We start from the raw sequence: 6,802 nt of genomic DNA, 5'->3' as shown, positions 1-6,802 counted from the left end.
CTGAAAAGGAAAGTGCACGGTGGCATAGGTGGGAAACTGCAGCCCACAGGCCACATCTAGCCTGCCACCCTGTGTTTGGACAGTTTTTTGGGGGTTTGGTGGTGGTGGTGGTGGCGGTGGTCATGGAGCTTGAACTGGGCGCCAGGGTGCTGTTCCACAGCCCTTTCGCTCAAGGCTAAGCACTCTGTCACTTTGAGCCACAGCGCCACTTCTGGTGGTTAATTGGAAGGAGGGCCTCATGCACTTTCCTACCCGTGCTGGCTTTGAATTGTGATCCTCAGCCCTCAGCCTCCTGAGTAGCTAGGATTTTACAGGTGTGAGCCACCAATGCCAGCAACAGTAAGGTTTTGTTGGCACACGGCTGCCACCATCTATATGTTGTCTGTTTATTTTCATGTAACAAAAACAGAGATGAGTACTTGGAGTAGAACCAGCCTGCAAGGCTGACTTTTTTAAAAGTGTTACTGGGATTCGAACTGCAAGGGTTTAAGCTTGCTATTGGGCATTCTACCACGTAAGCCACATCCCTAGCCAAAGCTGACTTAGTTGTTTACTTTTAAACAAAGAAGAGTATGCTAGCCTCTGATTTAAGGAGGGAAGCAGGGTTTTGAACCTATCAGATGCTGTTACACTTGCTGGAAGCTACTTAGACCCACGGACTTTCCTTTCCTCTAAGTGAACTGCCCTGCAGCAACTGTGATAAAACAAATGGTAGGAACCATCTCTGTCCAGAGCACTGGGACAGCACCTTTGAGTGTTCTTTTTTTTTTTTTTCTTTCTTCTTCAAGTGTGCAGAGATGTTCGGAGCTGGGGTGATTTGACTCCTTAATGAATGCTGTTAGCCGGGGTCTGGTGCTTTGGCTGCCTGAGTGAAGGATGATCAGTCAGGCGGCCAGCCAGGCTGCCCTTAGCTCTTGCTAGCACCGGCTGCTTTGAACACTCCATGAGCGCCTTGAGGAAATTCCAAGTCAACCACAGCTGCTTGCTGCCAAAGCAGAGACTGCTGCGGAAGACACTGTCCCAGCACTGGCCTGCTTAGCCTGCACTTGACTTTTCGCCATCATGAACTTGACAAACTCTAGATGATCCTGGAGCCATTTCTGCCTAGAGCAGAGGAGGAGCTCAGCCCCCGGTGGCTCAGCAGACAACCTGTGACTTGCGCGCAAACAGTCCTTTTGCACGAGGGGAATTTTGGGCAGAGGCTCTTCTCTTTACTCCCACTTCCTGACTATATATGCAGGCTGCTCGGTACACTCGTGAGAGCTGAGATGCACCCTCCCCGACCTCCCGCTGGTGTAACACTGGGTCCCATAAAAGGCTTCTTTCTGCTGAGTACTGGTGGCTCACATTGGTAGTTATAACTGTACAGGAGGCTGAGATCTGAGGGTGGAAGTTCAAAGCCAGCTTAAGCAGAAAAGTCTGTGAGACTCTTATCTCTAATGAACTAGCAAAAAGCTGGAAGTGGAGGTGTGGCTTAAACAGTAGAGCACCAGCCTTCAGTGAAAAAGGTAAGGGACAACACCCAAGCCCTGAGTTCAAGCCCTAGTACTGGCACAAATAAGTCTCCAGTGGTCTTTCTGATTTTTATCACTGGCACAGCAGCTGGGCTGGTGACATGAAGAGAGGAGAAGCAAAAGCAGGAGCGCTCGGGCAGAGCTGACATGCTCCTCCCATTCTGTGATAGCACCCGAGCTGCCGAGGGGGTGGTCGGGGGCTCACACCTGCCAGTCCCAGGGCTGGAGAGCTTAAAGCTTGCCCCCACAGGTGCTGTCCAGAGGGGCTGCAGACATGGAGATAGGGACGGCCGGCTCTCCTGAGGACGGGGCCAGTGGAGTAGATGTGTCAGGGTAACAGTGAGGCCCTCCAGAATGAGAAGGTTCTTCTGTTGGCTTTGAAGAATGTGAGCCACAGGATAGTAAGAGTCGCAAAGCTGGACACCGATGACATAAATCCTAGCTCCTTAGTAAGATCTGGAGGCCCGTGGCCAGTCTGGGCAGAAAAATCCTCAAGACTCCATTTCTGTAATAACCACCCCCCTAAATAAAAAAATGCCAGGCTGGTTCAAGTGATAGAGCACTAGCACTAGTGAACAAGCAAGAGGGTGACGCTCTGAGTTCCAGTCGAAGTACTAAGACACTCACAAAAGAATAGTCACTAGCGTTAGTGTCACGAAGTGTCTATCCCAACGCATTTCCGAATGTTTCCTATTTAAGCGTTTTCTCCGTTTTCTTAGCAGCCCCTTTGGCTGTGAGAGCGCGGTGCTGAGCCCCGGCTGCCCGTCTGCACACACGCAGCTGGTCTTCAGCAGGGCCTGGACTCGGCCCGCTGGCGGGCTCCTTCCTCTGTGACGTGTGCCCCTGTGGGGATAGGTGAGTTGGGCTCAGAGCATCCAAAGGCACCTGGCCAGTGAGTGCGTGCGATGGCGCCAGGCCCGGACCTCGGTGCACACTGGCCCCCGAGGCCACACTCACACTGAGTTTCCGTGAGAGGGATTGTGGGACAGAAACACTGCGTCCGCCCTTAGGGCACACTGTGTCTCCCAGTGCACTGGGACCCCACGTGGACAGGACTGTGTCCTGTACTAGTGGATGTGGGGGTGTCGACCAGCAGAGGGACCTCAGGAGATCCACGGGGCCCCCTACACAGAGACGCTGTGGGGTTTCTGCCACCCAGATGAGTCCCAGAAACCAATGTCCATCCTGTGCCCTAACTGGAGCAGCTAACACTTGAACACGGAGACTTGATGCACCTTAACAGTAACTATCCTTATTGCTGTTACTCGTGAGGTCCTTCGACCTCGCAGGGCCCCACAGTACCTAAAGAGAGACACTATCTTGGATGAGCCGACCTTGCTGTGTGACCTTGGGCAGTCCACACCATGTCTCTGAGCTGTCTGTCCTCCTCTAAGGAGGACCTGAGGGCCAGAAGAACCCCTTTGACCAGTGATGTCCTGCCGTGTCACCCAGCGGCTGGAGCGTCCCCCGTTCTGTTACCCACAGAGCCACGACTGACTACACGGCTACCTCATGCCAGATGCTCTCTCGGTGATCCAAGGATAACAGTGAGTGAAACAGGAAAGAGGAAGCCTGTAGCCTACGGGGGGAGAGCCTTGGTAAGTAACAAGCATCCCCAAGAAGCAAGGCACTGGTGAGAGCCGGGGTGTCACAGAGGTGAGGGACGTGAAGGGGCCCCGGGGTTTTGGCGAAGGTCGTGCTGCTGTGATTGTTTCTTAGATTCAAGGGGGAAGGTGGAGTGCGGGGCGATGCTTCAGGGCTTTCCCCTGAGCGCATGGCAGGTATGAAGTCAGCGGTTGAAATGGCCACGACAGAGGGCGACCGTTGAGCGGCTTTTCGGGGGATGACCAGGAGTTCAGTGTGGACTTGTTCTGTTTGGGACGATGGGAGAAGGGAGGGCGATGGGGAATTCGGCATCGGAGGCAGCAATTCGGGGATGGGATCTGAGCCAGTGGCACGGAGCTGGGAGTTGGTAGCTAAGGCCTGTGGAGGGGTGGGGGCGGGCAGAGAAGTGGCGGCTGCGGGAATGTGGCACCTGTGGTTTGAGGTTGTGAATTCCCCCCTGAGCCCTGAGTAGCTCTGCCAGCGCGGGAAGCCCTCAGGATTTTCTGGTTACATTGCCTTTGTTCTTTTCTGGGGTTGAAAACCCACAAGTATGCTTATTTTATTATTAGGCAATACTTCCAAATGTTGCCACAAGCTCTTCTGACAATGGTGGGTGAAAAAAAAACAAAAACAAATGTTTACTGAAAATTTACATTTCTGTCTGACAAGGACAAGCTGATGTGGAATGGTTGGCTTGGGCAAAGTATTAGTGCCTGAACCCCTCCATCTTCAGGGCTGAAGGGAGGGAGGTGAGGCCGGCAGAATGACAACTTCCCAAAGTATCCATGTCCCCTTGTCCCACCCCCGGGGACTCCCAGACACAGGGCCTTTCACGGCAAAGGGACTTTGCAAATGGAGCTAGATTAGGGATCTGGGGGGGGTGGGGAGTTGACCCAGGATTGGTTAGATGGATTAATGGATGCTTCCTTATAAGAAGGAGGCAGGAGAATCAGGCCAGGACGCAGAATAAAGCTGGTGTACAGCTGGCTTTGAGATGGAGAAGGGGGCTGTAAGGGATCATAAGCATTTCCCACAAACCAGAGAAGGCAAGGAATGAGCTCTCCTCTGGGGCTTCCAGAAGGTTCCAGTCTTGCTCATAGCTTGAATGGCCTCCAGAAGTGGAGGAGAATACATGTGCTATTTAAGCTACTCCACAGATGCTCATTTGTTACCATAGCTGCAGGGCGCTCAACAAGTGGCCCAGGAACTCAGTGAGCAAAGCTGATAGAGGGACTTGGGCTTGAACTTAGACACCACCCTCCATCCTGCAGGCTCTGCTGTGACTTTGGTTGCTGCACCAAGAGTACAAAGCCCCTCCACCCAGGCTAATTTTAAGGGGCTGTCTTCACTGACTGTGTGTAAAGCTGGCTATAGGCAAGTCCTCTTCACTGAGTCATAGCTTCAGCTTTGAGATTTGTCCAGCACATACTAGATGCTCAGAAAAGGGCACAGATACTGACTTTTTTTTTTTTTACCAGAACAAAGGCTTGAACTCAGAGTCCCTTGCATTCTCTTGGCTTTCTCGCTCTTGTTTGTGCTCTACCACCTGGTCAATGCCTCCAATCTGGCTTTTTGTTGGTTAATTGGAGATAGAGTGTCTCAGACTTTTCTGCCCAGGCTGGCTTCAAACCCCAACCCTCTGGATCTCAGCTTCCTGAGTCTGTAGGATTACAGCTGTGAGCCATCAGTGCCTGGTTTAATGATGTTATTAGTAAACAAAACTAGGAGAAGATATCGGGTGTCATCTTCTAAAGATTAAAATTTTGTCATTTCTACATGATAGTCCCTGATTTCTAGACATTTCAACCGTATCCATGTGCTACTCGGGAAAGAATGAAATTTTCCTTCAACAAAGCAACCCTCTTCGAATCGGCTTCAATTTCAGCCGCCAAGTGATCAGAAAGGCATTTGACATATGGACACAGATAATATGAATATCAGCATGGTTCCCTAATAACCTGAGCAGTTATGAAATCTTATACTCCTCTGATTTGTGCAAATCAGAATTTGTGCACCGTGTGGGTCAGAGGCCGTATGAGCCCTGATGGTTGTAATTCAGCTCTGACAAATTTCCTTTCCTGTGACATGAAGAGCTTCTAGAACCTTCCTGAGCTTTCCCCAACACTGTCCTCTTCCCACTGCCCTCAGGAAGCCATAACCTCCAAATGAAATATGAATAAAAAGTCTCTTAGACTGATTTAGAAATGCTTTTATGAAAAATAGGCGTGAAAGGAAGCTTGCTGTTGGTTTGCTTTTCTCAGAGACAACTCTCTTTTCAGTTTTACTCTCAGGAGAAACAATGAAAGAGATGATCACTTACTCAGAAAGCAAGAGGGCCGGCAGCTTCGGCTGGTGTCTGATGGTGAGAGTGGCCTCCAGAGGTTTTCTGCTCTGGCAGCTCTGAGGACCTGTGCTGGCCTTAAATGAACTCCCTTCCGCTCCCGTGACATCACAAGGGAGTGCCCCCCAAAAAGTGAGTCTTTCAAGACAGGGGATCTGGAAAGGAGATCCATCTTCTTTCATTTTGCGTGGGGAATGGGAAGAAATGACTCATCCGCCTCCCACTTTCCTTGGGTAACATCCGGGAGGCTGGCGATTCTGCCCCCAAAAACCAAACATTGGCAGCACAGGCCCCGAAAAACTCAATCCGGCATCACTGTCTCCCCCCCCCCCCCCCCCCCCCCCCCCCCCCCGCTCCACCACCAGCTGGCTGATGGCTTCACCCCGTCCACCGTTAGCTTTCCGGGATTCTGCAGCACCTTCGGTGGGAGCCGGCTTGAAGGTCCCCTTCTGAATGTTGGTCTTGAAGGGCTACATCGCCAAGAACCCATCCACACGGACCCCACTGTACAAACAGTGAGCTCAGACAAAGGTTGACTCATGCCGTGCTCAGGGCTGAGTAAGGTCAGATGCGCTTTCCTAATCTCTCCGGCAGCTCCGATCCCGTTTTGATGTATGACTGCATGTATGGAGCTGAGCCGCTCAAGACCCAACATTTCAGAAAAAAAGAAATCCCCGGCTTTGTCTGAGAGTCAGGCGGCGAGATCCTGCCATCGATCACCACTAACTCCCTGCCTTCAATTCCTAAAACGGAGCTCTGGGCGGCCTCCCCTGTCCCTGCAAAGAGAGAGCCTCGGCCAGAACCCAGGGCTGGAGTCTGGGTTAGGGAAAAGGGAGCCCCACACGGTTCTCATTGCTGTCCAGCATTGGCCCTCCTCTACCTCTGTTTTCTGTCACTGAAGCTTCAGCAGGGGCTTGCTGTATGTGTGTGTTTAATTTTCCACCATAGCAGGGCGTGGTGGTACATGCCTGTAATCCTCGCACTCTGTGGCTGAGGCAAGAAAATGCTAGTTCAAGACCAACCTGGCTTACATAATGAGACCTTAGGTCAGCCTCTTTAGCCACCAAAAACAAAGGAAAAAAACAGCAAAATTCCAGCTGTTTTCTCCCACAGCTGTGGAAACAGAAAAACAAAGCGTCCCAGGATGATGGTTTGGAGGTGGGGTTTCGGGGGGAAGCTCGGCTGGCTTCCCATCAGGACAGCAGGTGCTCCGGAGGGACAGTGTAAGTCATGCGGTCTTGGGCAGTGCCTTGCAATGAATGCTCAGCGACCCTACTGCCTGGCCTACCCTACCTATCTCCCCTTCCCTCCCACCCGTGGGAGCCCAGACTGGGCGGTGGCT

The sequence above is a fragment of the Perognathus longimembris genome, chromosome 14, assembly GCF_023159225.1.
Source record: "Perognathus longimembris pacificus isolate PPM17 chromosome 14, ASM2315922v1, whole genome shotgun sequence".
In the NCBI taxonomy this organism is placed as follows: Eukaryota; Metazoa; Chordata; class Mammalia; order Rodentia; family Heteromyidae; genus Perognathus; species Perognathus longimembris.
The sequence above is the reverse complement of the archived record's forward strand: the minus strand, read 5'-3'. Positions refer to the sequence as shown.